This window comes from Psammomys obesus, unplaced genomic scaffold (assembly GCF_907164565.1).
Source record: "Psammomys obesus unplaced genomic scaffold, mPsaObe1.curated_primary_1811, whole genome shotgun sequence".
NCBI classification, from domain to species: Eukaryota; Metazoa; Chordata; class Mammalia; order Rodentia; family Muridae; genus Psammomys; species Psammomys obesus.
The window spans coordinates 11,468,404-11,489,430 of NW_026596134.1; the positions used below are offsets into that span (position 1 = coordinate 11,468,404).

Sequence of the window (21,027 nt, forward strand, 5' to 3'; positions counted from 1 at the left end):
AGTAAGAACATTTGGCCTGTTACATCACAGTGGCTGTCCATGACAGGAGTACATGTGACAGAAGAACAAGAGGAAGCCAAAGAGAGACAGACCACTGAGGCCAGGCTCTCGCTCCCATAACAGCTTTCTCTGAGAAACTAACCAGTAGGCATGAAAAAAAAATCCCTTATTCTTTTTAAAAAGTTATTTTATTATCTCTCTCTCTCTCTCTCTCTCTCGCGCGCGCGCGCGTGTGTGTGTGTGTGTGTGTGTGTAGTCAGAAGACAACTTGTGGGAGTTTTCTCTCTCACCATGAGATTCTTGGAATTAAGCTCAGGTTTCAAGCTTGGGTGGCAAGCATTTTCACACACTGAGCGATCCTGCAGGCTTCTATGAGAAAATATCTTGTGAGGGAAGAACTTTAGTAGGTTCAAGCAAGCACGAGCCTTTAGGAAACACCCAGCATCTAGAATAGAGGAATACAGCACAGCCAGTAGGAATACGCCACACTACTCAAACGTGGCATTTTGGTACAGGACCCGTTTTGAAATGAAGGTCCCTGAGGAGAAGATATGAGAAGAGTCGCCTGCTCTTCCCATGTCTGACCCAAGGTGATATACAGCTGTCCGCTGGGGATGCCTCGTACACCGGATCCCAACCTTCCCAGTACTGAGACCCTTTAATACCGTCCCTCATGTTGTGGTGACCTCCAACCATAAAATTACTTTTTATTGCTGCTTTATAACTGAAATTTTGCTACTGTTATTATGAGTCATAATGTAAATACCTGTGGTCTTGGGTGATTCCTGTGAAAGGGTTGCTTGCCCTCAAAGGGGTTGCAACCCACAGGCTGAGAATATCTGGTCTAATATCAAGCTGTCCTGATGCCTCCTCTCTACTACCATGTTTGTATTTTGGTATCCCTAAATGATACGGGTTCTTTGAACAAATATGGCCACAACTGATTCCCTCTGATAACCAAGATGGCTAGATGCTAAGCACATATGTAGCAAACAGATATAGAGCAGATCTACCAGAACACAACATTCATGTTCCCAGTGGGAGTGGGGTGGATGGGGTGAGATTCATCCTGCTGCTCAGAATGTCATGCAACCAAAACCTTACAAATTATTTCTAGAACTTTCCATGTTAATATTTTTGGTCTCAATTAACTGTTGGTAGCTGAAATTCCAGGAAGTGAAACCATGAATAAGGAGAGAATGCTGTAAATTTGTAAGTGTTCCTCTTTCCCCTCCCTGCTAGCAAAGGGCAGAAGTTATTCAAGAGAGGCAACTTTGGAGCCATATAAGCCCAGAGACGGCAGCACAGGGAGCATGGAACAAACCTCACCTGATCTCCTGTCTCCCAAGCATTTTCTGTTCTCCAGTTTGGCACTCTGGAAAGTTAAAGTCCTTTTGCTTTGTGCTTTTTCATACGCTCCTAGGTTCTGACCATCCCTTACAGTCTAGGACAGCTGGATGGGTGAAGGAAAGCATTCTTCCTCTTTTTTGGAGTCTGCTTGGAATGGAAAATTTTTCTTACTAAATGACACTTTAAAAAAACGGCCATCTGGGCAGTGGTGGTGCACGCCATTAATCCCAGGCAGAGCTCTGAGTTTGAGGCCAGCCTGGTCTACAAAGTGAGTTCCAGGACAGCCAGGGCCACACAGAGAGACCCTGTCTTGAAAAACAAACAAACAAATAATCAATCAATCAATCAAAAAATCAAGAACCAAACAAACCAAAAATTGGACAATAAATAAAAACAAGTTATATTTGAAGAGACATAAACAAATCTCAAGATGACTGAGCTTGGTGAATGGAACCGGTCCACAGTGCACACAGGGGTTGTCTAACCACACATAATTCCAGAAAATGCAAATGACTCACAGTTATCCAGAGCAGGTGGGCGGTGACTGTGTGGGGGAAGGAATGGTTTGCAAAGCTCATAAGGACGCTTGGGAGGGGCAGGCAAAGACAGAACCAGCTTTCTTCTTCCATTCCCTCTATACAGGTTGCCAGCAGAATTGGGGGGGGGCAGATTAACGGTAGATCTTCCCATTTCAAAGATATGGATTAGATCTGGGCGGTGGCGCATGGCCTTTAACCCCAGCACTCAGGAGGCAGGCAGAGCTACAGAGTGAATTCCAGGACTGGCCAGGGCTACACAGAGAAACTCTGTCTTGGATACCAAATAAATAAATACATAAACAAACAAACAAATATGTAAAGCCTGAATTAGAAGTGGGTCTTTCTACACAGAGAAGCCCTGTCTCAAAAAACCAAATGAATGAATGAATGAATAAACAAATAAATACCCATGGATTAGAAGTGGGTCTTCTCACTTCAAGTGATGTAACATGATCTAATTAAGCAAATATTCCTCACAGGAGTAACCTGCCACTTTGGTTTTAGCTAATTCTTGTTCTAGTCAAGAAGACAACCAAGACTCACCTTCACAGTGGAAGTTTTAAATGATCATGCTTTACTTACTCACTCTCCTATGGAATGTCAGAGCTTAGCCCAAAGTGACTAGGGGATCGTAAACGCCCCCAAAAGAACAGGGCTCTGATTTACATCTTGTACGAGAACCTAAACCCCGCTGAAGCCCTGGTGCCCTGTCCTTGGCTCCTATCCCAACGTGACATGACTCATGAGTCAAAGATCCCTCAGAGGAACAAGAGTACCTAGTGGGGACCCTGTGGGGTTCCCAAGGGAGTCACTTTAGGGCTGGTGACAGCTGGTGACAGGCTGGGACTACACAGGTGCACAGACTTGAGCTTGATTCCCAGAACCCACATAAAGCCTGGGTACTGTGGGGTTCTGTGTGCACTTGTATTCCCAGTGTGGGGCAGGTGGAGACAGGAGCATCCCTGAGACTAGCTGACTGGCCGAGCGGCCTAGCTGTGTCTGTCATCGAGAGAGACCCTGGCTCACAAAATGAGGTGGATGGTGCCCGGGAATGAACAGTCACCGAGACTGACCTCTCTGGCCAGTCCACATACTGCTCTCTCTCTCTCTCCACACATACACTAGAACACATGAAATTTCAGCATGCTGCTCAGAATGTCATGCAATTAAAAACATACAGATCATATCTTGAACTCCCCATGTTCCAGAATATCCGTGAGAGTTTGTTTATTTATTCTGTGTCTCGAAACCTAAAACCCACAAAAGCCACTGGCATACTCTCCTCAGCTCTCACCCAAACCTCTTGCTTTCAGAGTCGGCTGGGTGTGATTGATTAGTCCTGGGTCACCCAGAGGAGCAGCAGGCTTTCCTGGGAGCCCCAGGGCCATTTCCAAGGAGGTGACTTTAAAGTAAAGTGGGTTTCAGCTTATTTTCGCCAGAACCAGATGTGTTCTACAGCAGGGTCACCGAAGGGAGAGGACTCCTGCCCTCTACCCCTCTGTTTGTGGCAACAACTCAGCCATGTTCCGGGGACAAGTTCAAGTTCATTGTTCCATATATATGTATACATATATAGTATTCTGCCTGCATGTCAGAAAAGAGCACCAGATCTTATTATAGATGATTATGAGCCACCATGTGGTTGCTGGGAATTGAACTCAGGACCTTTGGAAGAACAGCCAGTGCTCTTAACCTCTGAGCCATCTCTCCAGCTCCCAAGTTCATTGTTTCTTATTTGGCCTTTGAGAACATGAATGCTGTGAGTTTCCTGCTTATGTTCATAAATCCTCCAAAGTCAGGGGCTTGAGCCCAGCCTCCTCTCATCTTGTGGGGTAACATCCTTGGTCACCTTGAGGACACTTCCTGTGTCCCTGACATCTCAGATCTCGAAGCTCCCACTTGCATGGCCACCCACAGATGAAGCCCCCCCACCCCCCGCAGGCTTGGACTGCTGCAGATTTCAAGGGTTCTACTGCATCTCTCCTTGGCCCCTGAAGGCTGCTTCTTCCCAGCGCCCACAGGAAACTTCCTTTCATACTATGAAACTGAGCATCAGAAAGTAGGAATCAGGTCTTGTCCTGGTGTTGCTTAGAGCCCTTCAATGGCACCCCTCCCCTACACATAAACAGGAACAGGTAGCTCCAGCCCCCCCCCCCCCGAACATGGAGTGTGGAGCAAGTGCAGGCTGCGCTTCAGCTGGCACCTACCTGTCCCCTGGGGCTTTCCCGCACGTTACCTGACTGTCTGTGGCATCCCTGGGTAGTCACTGAAGACGAGTCCCCGTGTCAGGCCTAGAGGATGGATTCTTAGCTCCCTTCCTGTGAACATCTGTTCTGTGACATTTTTATGTGTGTTCTGTTACCCGTGGTAAATAGGGAACAGGGATTTGAATGCCAAACACACTTCGCTGACACAGGACTGAACATTTTAAGTGGATTACTCTATCAACCACATGAAACAACTATTATTGCATAAATGAAAAAAAAAAAAACCACCCCACAGAATTCAAAAGGTTACAGTTCCACTAGAAATTCAAATTTCTCATACAGGCTTCATATGTGCATAGGGAAACTGCGAATAGATAGAATTTCTTAATAGTAATTATTCATGGGAAGTAGAGTTTGCACTGGGAACTAACCCCTGATATAAGTTGTTTAGCTACTTAAAAATCATTTAAAATTACATTTGTTTACTTATCTATTGAGGTGTGTGTGTGTGTGTGTGTGTGTGTGTGTGTGTGTGTGTGTGTGTAGAAGAAACATTCCACTGAGGGTGTGTGGAGGCCACAAGACAACTTGCAAGAACTGGTTCTCTCCTTCCAGTGTGGGAGCAAATGCCTTTGCCCACTGAGCCATCTTGCCACCCTTGTTTAGTTATTTTTACAGTGAGCACCTCCTGTCACTTTTGTAAAGACATGATAATAATAATAATAATAATAATAATAATAATAACAATAATAATAATGATGCACTGTCTCCATTCTGGAAAAGGCAGCATGGACTAAAAGGCTGCAGATTAAAAGGTCAGATCGATCGTTTTAAATAGCAAGTTCCTCACTCTGCATTTGGTGCCCTGCTGTGGTGCAGGGGAGTCACTCCCAGAGGCTCAGGTCAAAGGAGGAGATGCTGCCAACTATTAATAATCAACCCTGAATGTTGCCTACTCTGTCACTGCCACTGCAAGGCAGAACCGACTGTTTGCCCTGGGAGCTAAGCCGCTTGCCAGGCTAACAGCGAAATCTGCCTCTAATTATTCGAAGCTACAGGCTTTTGAAATGCACCATCGTGCTCGCGCACACACACACACACACACACACACACACACACACACACACACACACACACACACACACACGTGTGAGCGGCTCATTACCACTGCGCCAAACCACAGAGCAGGAAAATGAATTCTGACACTTGTAATTGTGATAAACACACAGCTGGGAGTCAATTATGTTGTTCACATTTTTACAACTCATTTATTTTCCTGCATCTTTCAGAACAACTTCAAAACTAATGGGTTTTGTTCATTGGTTTCCAATGTGTCGTTTAGAAACAAGAACAGGAATACTGGCCACGAGGTAGAAAGCTGTTTGAAAAGAAAGAAAGCAAAAGCTACCATGTTCAGAGTGGACCTTGTTACCACACGGTTAAGAAGTCAGGGTCCCCAGGGGTAGAAGAAAGAGAATCAGAGGCCAGCCAGGCAGTGGGCTGGGATGCATGTGGCTGGGGGTGTTTGCTGTGTCTCTGTCCATTTGAGCACGAAGAAGAAGAAAGGAGGAGAAGGAGAAGGAGAAGGAGAAGAAGGAGAAATATGAATTTGAAGACTGCCAAGCCACCCAGGATCTGCAAGATGCAGTTTGTAGACACGGCCCCCATTGCCTGTGGTGTAGTGGGCAACCCTCTCTTTCCTCTTAAATTGTTCATCTTTGCCAGAAATGTACACACCAATATGTTAGCAAAAGCCACCTGCTGAGAGCTAACTGGTAGTGGCTTGTCGAGGTCTCAAATGCAAGACCAGGGGAGGGCATGGGAGATGGCTCAGTCAGTCTAGTGCTCACCGTGGTATCATGAGGAGCTGAGTTTGGTCCCCGATCCTGTGGAATCATCTGCTCAGAGCTGAGGATCCCTGGGGCTTCCACACATGCATGCACTCATACATACAAGGAGCAGTGGGGCCTGAGAGTCCCGTGGAGTGTGGGGGCAGTGCAAGAGAACCCCTCTTCAACCTCACCTTCGGCCATCTTGGAGCTCTGTGCTGTGTCTGTGATTGGAGCATGGAGCCAGGGACAATCTTCTGCTGTCCAAGGCTTGAAACAGGGTCGGAGAGCCCACCGAAGGAAGAGCTGTTTGCCGTGTGGTCTGTGTTTATTAGGACAGCCACCGCCAGCGTTGACTATTTTCTTTTCAGTAGACCCCTCTGACAGTTCTGGCTTCGCTACAATCCAGCCTCCTGGCAAGTTTAAATCATTCACTTGTTCACAACAAACATAGCTGCCTGTCCCTGTACACTGTGGTTCCGGTCATAGGAGCTACCTGCTCGCTGAGGTATACCCCCACGGGGGAACAAACAAAGAGAAATGGCGTATGTGTTCAGTGGTAGAGAAAAGCAAATACTGTCATTTGCAGGAAAACGGCTGGAACTGGAGGACATCGCGGGAAATAAGACAGGCTCAGAAAGATAGACTCACATTTCTTCTTCCATATTCAGAATCCAGAGTATTAAAAAAAAAAAAAAAGGCTGTGAAAGTAGAAAGGGAACTATTTGGGACTAGGAAGAAAGAGGACCAGCATAGAGGAAAGGAAAGCAGCAAGACTGGGCAACAGGCTGGGGGTAGGCAAATATGCCACAGTCCGTTCTAGTCATGCACGAGAACATCACAATAAGCCCACGGTATTTAGAGCTAATGTGCCAATAAAAGAGAAGAAAGGAGAACGGCTGTGGACAGAAGTCGACCCTGTGCCTCCTGTTCTGTGGGCTTCTGCTCTGCCTTCTCAGAGGTTCCCAGCCCAACCCTCACCTGGCCTCAGGGTCCATCTGGAGAGAGCTTCCAGGCTGCCTGTCTCCAGATACCCTACTTCTCCCAGGAGCCACTTGTGCTCAGTTGCCCGGCCCCAGTGAGTCATGACTGCGACGGGGCAGTGGGGTCTGCGAGCTGCAGCAGGAATCACTTCACTTTGCAGCAGAGGAGGCTGCAGCAGGCCGGAGGCCTGGAATGCACATCCAAGGTGCACAGGCTTCCTGCCTGCTCCTCCCTCCCCTGCCCTCCCCTGCCCATCTACATCCTGGTCACTCTGCATGACTGTCAGCCTCTCTGTTGGGTGACAAATATCCATTCGTGGGTCCCAGCTGAAAACCCATCTACTGCACAGATGTCTGCTCTTGACATTTTAGGCCAAGAGTGTGTGTCTTGGAGCATGTGAGGACAAAGCTGGCCTGGGGACATGCTCTGAGGACTCTTGGCACCTATGCAGTGGGTTCTTCTGTGAGCAGTGAGCGGTGAAAATCGGTGTATGCTCTTGCCTCTCTTGGGGAAGGAAGCAGCTTGTGAATATTACAGTTACCATAGGGGTGGAGAGGTAGTGTTGAATGCCTCCACAGTGATACCGGCCCACGAAAAGCTACATTCTCTCTACCACACATCTATGGGTCCACGGAGATCACCAGCCATATAAGAGGAAGGTAGAGTGTTCTCAAGACCTGACACTGGCTTGCAACCATTCAAACAGAAAACAACGGATGTCCAAGTCTTTCAGTAGAGAAAACCTGAAAAGCCATTTATGGAGCACCTTTCCTCTGGATGGGGTGAGGCAGGGTGAGCCTCTGTGACTCCTTTCCCTTGGCCCACAGGGAGACGAATGCTGACCTCAGCTATGGGGGCCTGCCATTGTCCAAGGAGATGGCTGGTGGGTGGCTCATTTCCTCTTTTTCTTTGCCAAGAAGTCATCAGTACAGGGAGGATTTCTTTTTCTTTGTTCATAAGACCTACTTTATCCTTATCTTTGTTTTCTTTTCGAATGAGTCCCAGTTGGAGAATTTAAGGCCAGAGTTGCATGTTTTTCTAAGAAGAGCCAGTTAGCAGTATGGAGGTGGGTCCCAAATGAGCCACTGGATGGATTCCTCTGCCATTTAAAAACATGCCACAAAATGTATCTACAGATGAGTCTGAGGAGGTTGGCGGCCGAGGGTATATCTTGGTGGTAGAGCACTTGCTTGGGAGGCAGAAGGCCTTGGATTTGATCCCCAGACCACAAAGCAAAAATAAATACAAGTTGAGATGCTTCAGCAAGACACACAAATGGTAAAGGCTCCCAAGCCACCAAGGCCACGGTCCAAAGGCCATCTTTTGCTCCCCTGCCTCAGGGCAGGAAGACAGCTTCATCTTGTTTTCTCCTCACATGGTTCTGCTTTTTTATGTTTCTTTTTGCAGCAGTGGGAATGGAACCTCTGGCCTGGTACATGAGCCACCCCACAGCCATCTCTATTGGTCTTCTATAAAGCTAGGGATTGAACTCAGGGCTTTATATATATTAGGCAAGTGCTCGGTCATTATACCACATTCCTTGCCCATTTTTTTTTTTTTTTTTGAGACAAGATTCAAGATTTGGCAATGTAGTTTGGGCTGGCTTTGAACCCACAACCCCCTGCCTCCACATCTAGAGTAGTGGAACTCCAGGGACCTACCACCGTATATAACTACTGCTTTGTTTTTCATAGCACCTGTTTGTAATATTTAGTACAACATTGCTCACATGGACATGTTTGCTGTAGAAGATGCAGAACAAAGAGGAGTGAATAGCCCTTATGATGCCTTCCTGCCAAGAGATTCAACACATCTCTCGATGGTTTGCTCTCCCCATTCATAAGGTGGGGGGCAGAGGACGACAGGATAGCATGGAAGTTGGCAAAGAATATGAGCAAAGCCCTCTGCTTGGGGTAGGAACTGAATAATGCTAGCTGCTCTCATTTTTAGAACTTTGGCATATTCCTTTCAGTCTGTGTGTCCGCAAACATCATGTCACCGGCTCTGGCTATTTCTTAAGGAGAAGTTTAATCTTCCTTAAAATTCCTGCTGATGTCCAATTTCAGTCGGGTTCTGCCAGATCTTCTAAGGCTGCATTCCATATGGGAAGAAAAAAAAAAATAGATTGACTGAAGCTTAAAAGAGTTAAAAATCATTATCTCTGAGACAAGGAAATGATGTTTGTGTCTGCTGCCTGGACACGACGCTGCAGGTGTTTTTCCACAGGCGATAATGAGTTTTCTTAAAACACACCCATTCTTTCCCAGTCTCTCATTTTATCAAAGGCACAAGCCTCACCAGACAGTGGGCTGAGGTGAGGAGGTCAGTCTGCAACCACAGGAAAGCAAGCGCAGTGCTGTGACCTCAGTGAGATTAGGCCGGCCACCTTGGCTTCGTTAGTGGGCGCCGCTCATTAGCCATGCTCATCAACCTAGCTCTGCACACCAGTGTACCTTGGAGGCCGTGTGCGCGCGCGTGTGTGCAGGTGTAGGCTCGGATTTGTGTGCGGTTATAGAAAGTGCTCTTCCAAGCATAACAGCTACCTTTGTCATCGAGGCAGTTGTCACCACTTGCAAGAATCTTCAAGATCAGGCTTGTTGACATTCCTTTATAGAAAGAGGAGGTGGGGAAGGCCACTGACCCCCCTCACCTGAGATTCTGTCCACTCCCTCCCACACCTCCCAGCCGTTTATATGTTTCTGTGCTGATTGCACCTGTCCTTGTGCTAGAAAATGACAGTGTGTACGGACTGTGGGAGGTGAGGTGGAGGGCCGTTCGGCCTATGCAGCTCCGAGGTGGGGCTGTGAGCTGTAGGGTGGGGCTATCTGATGGTATTGATGCTTTCAGGTCACCCATGCTCCTGCAGGTAACCGCTCACCCACGAAAGGTTTGTAAGTGAACTGAAGAACTTATTGGTTTCACCAGTTTGCCTTTGTTGGTTTGTCACTGGGATCCCAGCAGGAGGGGGGCAGATGTTTGGTTATCTCCCTAGGGAGAGAATTCTCATCACTACGTAGGTACGCGTACGCATATTCATGTACAAGTCAGAAGTCAACCTAGGATGCCATTTCTCGGTTGCCATCTTCCCTGTTTTTACGACAGGGCCTGTCATTGACCTGGAGCTTGCCAATTGGGTTAGACTAAATGGCTTATGGGTAGTGGACTCCAGGGATTTATTTCCACCTCCTCAGAACTGGAATTATAGGGCTATGCAACCATAGTTTTTGAAATGTGGTTTCTGAGACTTGAACTTGTCCTCATGCTTGCATGGTAAACCATTTACCAAATGGGTTGTTCTCAGGCCCCCGGGGGTCTTCTCTGATACCCATGTCAAAAGGTGTGGAAGGCGCTGGGAGGTGCCTGTCAATTCAGCCACAATATCAGCTCTAAACTCATGGGACTCATAGCAGACAGGTCTCTGGTAAGACATGACGGAAGGAATCCAATCTCCTGGGGCCAGCAACATACAGAGTTATACCAAACTGCACAGAGCACTGCAGAAAGCATTTCAGTGGGTTTATGCACAGAGAAACCTCAGAAGAGGGACTATGAAGGCGGCATGAAAATCAGACAAGCCTCCAGAAGGGGCAGATTTGAGATGATTTTCAGAAAGAGTCAAGATTGTCCAGGCAAAAGGAAAACAGAAACCCAGAAGTGGGATGGTCCAACCTCAACTTGCCCGATTTATATCCCAGCTCAATTACTTGCTAGTTCTGTGGTTTGAGGCAAGTTCCTTGATTGATCTATGCTATTTTTGCTGTTGAGTAAGATCTTTTTTTTTGGGGGGGAACCCCCAACATTAGTGGTGGCTTATTTACAGTACACAGACTGGTGATTTTCAGGCTTTTAGAGTCGTGTAAGCCATTACCGTAAGCTCTACTGGAGGACAGTCACCACCTACAGCAGACTCATTCTAAGAGACAGAAATGGGAAAGCCAGGTAGAGGGGCACATAGCTGTATGTGGAGGGTGGCTGCAAGTTCAAGGCTATCCTGGACAATATAATGAGTCCTTGTTAAAAAAGAAAAACAGACAAGAAGAGGGAGGGCCTGTGGGGAGAAAAGGATGATCAAAGTAAATTATGGTGATGAGAGCAGAGATCCTAAGCTGGGCCAGGGATCAGCAATTGATCTAGAAGTTGCGACATCACTAGGTTCGAGGAGGTTGGAGCTCCAGACACAGTGATTTAAGTGGTTTGCAAGGACCATCTAGAATACAAAGTCTGTGTCAAGGGCAACACTGACGACACCGAGGAGGACTTGAAGAAACCGATAGGAACCCAAACTGGTACCTGTTAGAACGAGATCGTTTTTAAAAAGCGGTACACAGTTTTTTAACGGCCACATGTCTCTGGGAGATGATGGGATCCACGATGGGATGAACCTGGAGCTTTATTACCAACAGAGGGGAATTCTTTCTCCTTGCCCCACCCTCTGCCTTCCTCACCCAGCTCATCTGACACTGATAGACGCCCATTTTTAACAATTCATGTGGATAAAAACTTCCATGCTAAATAATAATTAATTAATTAATTAATTAATTAATTAAAAAAGAAAGTAGAGGCTGGGAAAGAGAAGGGTGTGAAGAGAACTTTAACCAGAACTAAGGATATACGAAAATGTCATCTAGAAGCCTACTACCTTGCAAGCAGATTTTAAAGAGGAGTTTGAATAAAGGCTTCACAGTTGACTGGGTGAGTGATTGAGGCTGATTCTTGAAGTCATGGATTATCTAACAAAAATCCCAGTATCAAGAGTGGGATACCTCTCCAGGAGTTGTCTGTCGAAGAAGCCTTTTAAACTACGCAACCCCTGCTCTTGGCTTGCGATATTGAGACCCTCCTGCTGAAGATGTACTTTGTGCTTTGGTTGCTGGACACAGAGAACTCAAACTAGAGCTGAGCTGAAAGCTCCCTCCCTGTTGGCTAGCTTTCACGGTTCTGGCAGGTGCTATGCAGGCTGATGCGCGGGGGTGGGGGGTGGGGGGGGGAGAAGGCGTCAACAGGCTTACCCAGCTGTGGAATCAGTATGCTACACAACTCACCTGCCAGGCAAGATGTGCCCACCGATGCAACAGTGTTAAGACTGCTCTGGGGTAACAGTACTCTCTGGCACGATTTGAGGCCCTTTCCACAGGTGAGAATTCACACCTGATACTATAAACGCAGCCAAAACCCATGGCTGAAAAGGTAACCTAAACCTGTTGGTTTGCTAAATGGACATGTTGTGTTTGTCAAACCGCCTAAATAGTCGTGTTCATGCCTACAGATTACTGTAGTCTTGGTTGGAGAAGCATAGTTTTGCAATGAACAGTGGTTACTGCTGAGACTCAGCTGATCAAAGTGCTAAGAACAATGACTGTTGAGTGTTTGGCTCTAAACAGGATATCTAATTAACCCATCATAGGCTCGGGGAACATTTGTGGAAGAGTGGGCAGAAAGAATATGCCAGAGGAGGGGGAGGAGAGCCGTGGAAAGCTGCCTTTCTATGCAACAGGCTCATTGCACTCATGAACTTACAGGAGCTGTTGTTACCTGCCCAGGTAACCATCCTGGGGTGGAACACGGGTTCATGGGGCTCCATCTATCCCTGGGAGATTCTGGCAGTTAAAGGTTGCCCGGGGGAGGCGGCACTGTCTTCAGTGTCATAGCCTCTGATAAGCTGCCCATATTCCAACCCATGCTCATTCAGCTAACACACAGTGGATCCACACACAAAGACAAAAGTGGGAAGGAGACGAATTGAGAAGAATAAGGAGCTCAGGGAGGTTGGGAGTAGAAGATAAGATTAGGAGTAACAATAATCAAAATACATATACATGTATGCACGAACTTGTCAAAAATAAATTCATTAATTACAGACACACACACACATGAAAGAAGACAGCCATGATGGGGTGAATATGATTGAACCACATTCTATTCCTGTATGAAAAGTTATAATAAAACCCACTATCTTATACAACTAACGTATGCTAATACAAAAGAGAAACTTCATTTCCCAAGGAGTTACTCCCAGATGGCCTTAGCATGCTCAGCTCTTGATATTTTATATAAAGTTCAGTGGCCTTGAGAGGTAGACCAGAGGCATGAAAAGGACAGACAAAGAAACTGAGGCCCAGGAGAGATCAAGACACTTGGAACGGGGCTTTGCTCCTTTCTGAGTGCTCCGCTTTGCCCCTTCAAGGGTGAGATGACTGTACAGTCGCCTGCAAAGAAATCTTCCTCTCATCGGAAAGTCCCCTGGCATGTGACAAATCAAACCATGTGTGTCATACGTGTCGGCAGAGACCAAATTTCAACCATGCCTTCCCCCGAGTCTTCATCATTTCAAAAGTCGGTACTTTTCAAGCGAACAGCAGCGTCACGCTCTGCAGACTCATGGCGTCAGGTTGGGCATGTGATGGGTACCAGATATGGGTCGACAAGAGCGACTTGTGGGCGGCTTCGGCTGTCAGGATCTATTTCATTCTTCTCTGATTGCTTGAAGCAAGCCTTAAGAAGAAGCCATCTGCTTTCCCCGAAGCTGGCAAGGGACGTTCCAGAACGTAAGGGTTCTACAGCTTGTTCACTGTTTATTTTCCTTGGGAAACCTGTCAGAGCCTGATCTTTCTCATGTTAAGGAAACATACCTAAAATATGTAAGGCGCTCACATTCTTTAAGCAAGACCCCCCTTTCCTGCCCCTGCAGTCCCCGTGAATGCAGGTGAAGCAGATGGATAAGACCAGGGCCTGGCTAACACATCGCTCTGTGGGTCCTGTATTTCTGACATGAGAAAATGAAATGTCCAGGTTACATAGGAAACAACTGAACATCACCATTATTATTAATTTTTGGGACCGAGTCTTTCCTGAACCTGGGCCCTACTGCTGTGGTAGTCTGTCTAGCTGAGAATGTCTGAGCTCCAGGGACCTGCCTGTCTCGCCTTCCCTGTTCTGGGATTACAGATAGGTGCCACCATGTCTGACATTTACCATAGCACTGGGAACTGAACTCAGGTCCTTGTGCCTACATAAGCAGTGCATTTCCAGGGTGTCTCAGCCCTGGAAGTTACCTTATATGGAAGGGGTACATTGCCCTGCCCACTTATGCCACTCACAGGTATTTATTATGGGACCATAGTTCCCCAAAGGCCCTGCTCCAGTAACATTCCATCACTTGGCACTGTACTAGGAAATCTTGGAGTTTGGAGATATGGGGTGGGGTCAGCACCAGGCTCCCTTCAGAGGACTCTGATGGGTGCTTACACTTGAGAACCCAAATGTATGCACTGAGGAGACACTGTGAGAATGCTCACTGTAGTGAAAATCATGGAAAAATACCAATGTTTTGAATTAAGAAAAAACAGGTAAAAATCTGTGAAACCTCCAGTGATAACACATGATATAGAAGCAGAAGTAGATGGACACAGCATGGCTTAAACACAGTATAAATGAATCTTAGAAATATAATATTAAGGCTGCAAGAAAATTGCCATTGACTAAGTTCAGTGTGATGCTTTTGTGAATGTCAAAGCCCCAAATGAAACAATACATTAATTGAGGCCATAACAAATATGTGCTAGAGGTATCAATTTTGGAAAACTCGGGAATGATAACTGTATTGGCTTCTCTCCAGGAGGGGATGTGGGGACAGGTAGAGAAAAAGGACACGAGGGATGAAACGGTGATGACTATCTATATCCTTGAATTGGTAGTAGTTCTATGGGCATACCTTTTACTAGAAGTATTCGTCATGTATTTGTGCTGTATAAATATATATATATATCAATATATCTCTATCTATCTATCTATCTATCTATCTATCTATCTATCTATCTATCTACCTATCTATCAATCATCTATCTGTATCTATGTATCTACATCTGTATCTATCTCTATTTATACCATCTATAGTTAAGTTTTAAAAGAGGAAAATGGAGATGTTTTGACAAAGGGAAAATATTCTGTAAGAGATAGAATACTCTATAAGATTCTACTCAGCAAGCCTGGACAAGTGTGTGTCACTCACTCAAAGGAGAAGGCAGAAGGATGAAGGAGACTGAGGCATGCAAAGGATTCCCTCATCTTGCCTCCTAGTGTGTCTCATCTCCAGAGTGGTCCAGGGTGCTGACTGTGAATAACTGTGTCTGTTATTCATTCACCAAACATTCGAGAGCCTGTGCTGTGTCACTGTTAGAGCCCGCACACTGTGAGCCCACGGAGACAGGGAACAAGAAGAGAGACAGTGAGGAGCCAAGTGGAGCGGCTGGCATAGGAGGCCTAGCTTGAATGAAGATGTCCCCAGCACAGCCAGAACAAAATACACAGGTGATTTAATGTTTAACACCTTTTATAAACCACCAATTGACTTCTCTTTGGGATGAGAAGTAAATTGCTGTTTGGAAAATTGTAAAATCTTCTCCAGAATGGAAGAATCAATTTTCTTTGAAGATGGGTTATATACCCACCTTAGAAAGTATTTCAACATTTGTGCTGAGTCTATTGTTAAAGATTAGATGTCTGGGAACGGTTTTAACTCTTGGGACTATAGGGGACAACACCTGTTTTAATTTCCATGTACAGATGGATTTGAAATTGACTCTCACTTGGAAAGCAATTGTAAATGGCCATTTTTTACCCTGTCCTAGACTTGGATTCCCACAGGCCTATGGTCAAGCCCTCAGTTCAGGCAGGCACTGACCACAACTCCATTTGTTTTCTACAATGCATTTCCCCTATTTTCAGAAAAGATTCATGGTCACGGGTGTACTTTTGAAACCTAAATATCCACTCAGACATTAGATGACATTAGATAGCTTTAACATAGCACAACCATGTGTGGCCTGTGAAACAGAGGGAGCTGTGCTCAAGCAGAATTCAACAAATGCTATTTCCTCAGCCCTGTGGTAAACAAATGTCCTCTTCCCAAATAAGACTTCTCTGGGCGCTGGCCCAGCTCCAAACACAGCGAACTCCTTGTGCCCTCCAGAAGACCCAGAATGGCTCTTTGTGTTCTAGAGACAACTCCAGAAGAAACATCTGTAAGACCTTCAGAATTTCATTTCTTATGGTCTTTCTGTCAGAGACTTCCCTCAAAACTGGGGCTACAGGCAGGGCTCGATGGCACATGCCTTTAATCCCAGCATTTGAGAGGCAGAGGCAGGTGGATCTTTGTGAGTTTGAGGCCAGCCTGGTCTACAGAGTGAGTTCCAGGACAGTCAAGGCTGTTACACATAGAAACTCTGCCTTGAAAAACCACAAGCAAAACAAAAGACCAACAACAAAAACCTGGGGCTACAGAATGTGCCCCTGAGGATTGTGAAGCCTGGAGCATCTGGCCAAGGTGATGTTTCGCTCGCCTCTCCTCTGTGAAGTTACACCCACCCTTCACTGGAGTGAGACCTTGCTACTGTGTCTGGCTGGAAAGGAAGAAACTTATTTGAGGATATACTTAGATTCACAGAAAAATTATAAAGCTACAGGGATGGATCTCACAGTACACCTCCTAATTTCTTTCTTTAATATTGTCCATGAATACAGCACATCCCTTACCATCAATGACCCAACCTTGTTAGGCACTACTGAACTCTGTATTGTATTAGGTTGTCTTTGCTTTTTCCCAATGTCTGTACCAGGGTTCCATTCTGGATGCCATGTTGTATTTTACTTTTAACTTGTGTACTTTTAACTTGTGTACATACAGGAATGTGTGTGACTGCAGTGTGGGTGTGGAGGCCAGAGGACAGTCACCTTGAGTGTCATTACTTAATAATTCTGTCCATTTCATTTTGAGGCAGGGTCTCTCATTGGCCTGGATCTTTCCCCCTTAGACAAGGCTGGTTGGCAGGTGAGCTGCGGGGATTCCCATGTGTCAGCTTCTCCAGCACGAGGATTATGAACGCATGCTACCATACCCAGCTTTTTCCCATAGGTCCGAGGGCTTGAACTCAGGTGCTCATACTTGCAGTCTCCTCAGCCAGTCTCCTCAGTCCAGGATACTAGGCCGGACTTAATTATTATGTCGTCTTAGACTCCGCTGTTGTGTGACCATTTCTCCGGACTTTCCTGTCAGTTGAGATCTGAATCCTGGTTGCTCGTGATTCTAGGGGAGCTACAGGTTTCAGGAGGAAGCTCAAAGATGGGATGTGTTACCTTGTTTTTTTTTTTTTTTTGGTCTTTTTGTTATTTTGTCTTTTTTTTTTTTTTTTCCAGAGCTGAGGACCGAACCCAGGGCCTTGCGCTTGCTAGGCAAGCGCTCTTCCACTGAGCTAAATCCCCAACCCCAATGGAATTTTATGTAAGAAGTGGGAAATAGTAAGAGCTGGAGGGAACGGGAACTCCACAAGCAGAGCAACAGAACAAGATAATTTGAACACAGGGAACTTCCCAGAGACTCATACTCCAACCAAGGACTATTTGTGGAGATGACCTGGAACCCCTGCACAGGTGTAGCCCATGGCAGTTCAGTGTCCAAGTGGGTTCCATAGTAATGGGAAGAGAGACTGCCTCTGACATAATCTGATTGGCCTGCTCTTTGATCACCTCCCCCTGAGGGGGGAGCAGCCTTACCAGGCCACAGTAGAGGACAATGCAGCCACTTTTGATGAGAATTGATAGACTAAGATCAGAAAGAAGGAGAGGAGGACCTCCCCTATCAGTGGACTTGGGGAGTGGCATGCATGCAGAAAGGGGAGGGAGGGTGGGATCGGCAGGGGAGGAGGGAGGGGCTTATGGGGGGATACAAAATGAATAAAGTGTAATTAATAAAAAAAATAAAAGATTAAAAAAAAAAAAAAGATGGGATGTGTTCTCATCACATCATTCCAAGGGTGAGCTCTATCAACATGATGTTGCTGAGGACTGTGAAGCCTGGACCACCTGGCCAACGTGATGTTTGGCTGACTTCTCCTCTATGAAGTTACAACCACCCCTCACTGTGTCCTTGATGTTCTCTTTGGAACAAGTCACCACACTGGAAGGGGCATCGCTCTGGTCTCAATGTCTGTGTCCCTCCAAAATTCCCATGTTGAAATCTAATTCCCAAAGTATTGGGATTAAGAGGGGAGGCCTTAAGGAGGTGACTAGGTCAAGGGACAGACCCCTGATGAGCGATATTAGTGTCTTCACAAAAGAGGCATGAGGGAGCACGTGTGCCCTCTTCCTACCATGTAAGGACACCCAGAAGGTACCATCCACGAGAAACAGGTCCTCACTGGACACCGACTCTGTGAGTGTGAACTTCACGGACTTTAGAACAATGGGTGATACCTTTCTGTTGTTCATAGATTAACCAGTCTAAGGGATTTTTGTTATAGCCATTGAACTGGACTTAGGCATTTGCAATCTGCCAGATTTGTTTCTGCTTCTTTATTTCTTTATTGAGTCATTTACTAATAACAGTGTGGAATCACAATATTTACTTTATATTTGGGTTATTATCTACCATAATTTTATTTTATTGTTTGCTTGAATTATGTCAGCTCTGGCTACTAGGAGGTCTTTCTCTTGGTCCTGATGTCACTTTGAAATACTATGTTGTTGTGTTTTTCTTTTCTAAGCCAGCAGTTCTCAGCCTCCCTACTGATGTGGCCCTTTAATACCTCATGTGGTGGTGACTCCCAACCATAAAATCATTGTTGTTGCTACTTAGTAACTGTAACCCTGCTACTGTTATAAATTGTAATGTAAATATATGTGTTTTCCCATGGTTTTAGGCAATCCCTATGAACCCCCCCCCCCGGGTTCATGACCCACAGGTTCAGAACTACAGTCTTCTAAGCATTTACTTGATGAATGTTTTTTTTTTCCAGTTCTATAACTAAAAAATTCAAGAGTTGGGAGATAACCAAGGAGTTATTATTTACCATGAATTTCTCTTTAAAAGCTACTCATTTCAAACGACCAGTCTTATATACAAATATATTACCACAGCAATGCCTTTCTTCCTTCAAGCTGCAGGAACAGTTTTCTCATTTTCTTCTTATCTTTATATTCTTTTTATCTTTTTATCTGGGAATTCCATTCGAGAACATGACGCTGCATCTGGGGGCCTCAGATTTAGTAACTTCTGAAGCCTATGCCTGGAGTTGCAACCAAGCTGCTATTTCGAATATGAGTTGCTAAGCTCCATGGCAATGGGGCGGCTGCCATGGTTTTTTAGTTTGGCTGTGTCCATGCCCAACCGCTGCTGTAACCGGTCAGCACACACTTAGTGGCTCTAAAGCAACACAGGAGAAGCTCTCAGCTCTGTATGTCAGAAGTTTGAAATGAGGCTCACCAAACAGAGAGAGTCTGAGGGACGGCATTCTTTTTTGGAACCCTATGGGAGAAGTGTTTCTTCACTCAGGTTCTTGTCAAGACTCGGTCCCCTGAGTGTAAAAGGAACTTTTTTCTCCTGATTGCCTCTGAGGCTTACATCCTTTTTCTGCTAACCTAGGCCTAGTCCTGAAAGCTTCTAGCCTCTGTACAATCTAACCTAGGCCTAGAATGTTTTCTGCCTCTGACACTTACTGCTTGCTAAGCTCACCCTTTCTTGATCTTTCTGAACTCACAGTTGACTGGTTCAGCTCAGCTGTTCTGGCTCAAACTATTTTCCCAGCTGATGCCCTCTCGGCCCTTGAATTGCTCTGCTTGGCCTCAAGCTAACTCAGCAATCTGCTCTAATCTTTTGGCTCCTTCTCATTCTCTGGCTCATTTGATCTTCACCTGAGTTCTCTCTCTGCAACCTGTCTTCCTATTACTGTCCGGTAAAACTGCTTCAGTCTCTCTCTGCATTGCCCCTTACGTGGCTTCCCTTTTCTCTCTCTTCTTGTGAGAGTTGGGTGTATACTATGCTGTCAAGTTTTCCTCTGATTCGTCACTGTTTCTGCCACTCAATTAGACATCACTTTCAAACATGGGTGCTTCCTTCTACAAACTAACTTTACCTTCATTGTTTGGGATTAAAGGCATGTACCACCAGGCATTTACCACTAAGCCTGGACCTAAGCTTTTCTTTACCTGATATTTGCTCTATACCAAGCTGGCCTTGAACTCAGAGATCTACTTGCCTCTGTCTCTTGGATTAAAGGTGTGTCTTCATTCCAGACAGAAGGTCTTTGGATGTGATTTCTTGCCAGCGCAGCTATGTTCTGAATTAAAATTCCTCTACACTTGAGGGTGGGAACTGAGGTCCCAGTGTGCCTGCTGGCTCTACTTGTTCTACTACCTCAGTTCCAGGGTGGTGAAGGCTGCCCACATGTCCTGTTGCTGGCCTGCTTTCTCTGGCTTCATAGATGGGATCCATCTGATACTCTTATGTCATATATATATATTTTTTTTACCTCTGCAAGGAAAGATCTTATACTTTTAAGAACTCCTATGTTTGGGGTGTGTGTGTGTGTGTGTGTGTGTGTGTGTGTACATGCTTGCTTGTGTGGAAACCCAAAGCCAATGTTGAATGCAGAATCTATCAATCTCTCCCTTGTTTTCTGAGACAGGGTCTCTCACAGGATCTGGGGCTCCCACTTTTGGTGAGACAGCTTTCCAGCGAGTTCCCACGATCTGCCTGTCTGTACCCACAAATCGGGTTACAGACCTGCACCACCACCACCACAACTGTCTTTTATGTAGATACTGGGGCTCTGAACTCAGGTCCTCAGGCTTGCACAGCAAATGCCGTACCCCATTGAGCAATCTCCCTACTCCCAAATTTTGTCTTAAGATCTGATAAGCTGAGCACACCTGGGTAATTTCTCATCTATAGAAAGAGGAAATGGACATTTGCTGGGGACCCATCATTGGCCTGTCACACTAGCCAGAGTGCCTTGCATCATGGGCATTCAACAGTGACTAAGGGCTCTAATGAAAACAGGAAAAACTCCTGCAAGCTGAGTGCACATGACTGGATTCTCTGTATCCACTGGCTGGGTGTCTTGCTCATTGGAAGGCTTTGTATGTGCCTGAGAACACATTATCTCCAAGGCAGACAGCATGGCAGTTTAGAACAATGAGAGCGACTGAGATCTCTATGTAGGATTTCAATTATCTGAGATTCTCAGGTTAGGTGAACATTAGAATCCCCAACAGGCCTAGCAGAGAACCTATGCCAGGGCTGCCCATAGACCACTTATGCCAGGAGCTCTGGCGAGCTGCTGGGTT

General features: G+C 45.9%; 1 protein-coding gene and 1 pseudogene across 1 annotated transcript in view; one reads left to right on the forward strand and one right to left on the reverse strand.

Moving 5' to 3' along the window:
- Nucleotides 1-11,390, forward strand: part of LOC129666047 (ubiquitin-like protein 5) — a 34,832-nt pseudogene extending 23,442 nt beyond the window's left edge.
- The window catches only part of Kcnk13 (potassium two pore domain channel subfamily K member 13), a 93,038-nt gene that overhangs the window by 28,448 nt on the left and 43,563 nt on the right, over nucleotides 1-21,027 (reverse strand). The gene's annotated exons all lie outside the window — the stretch shown is intronic.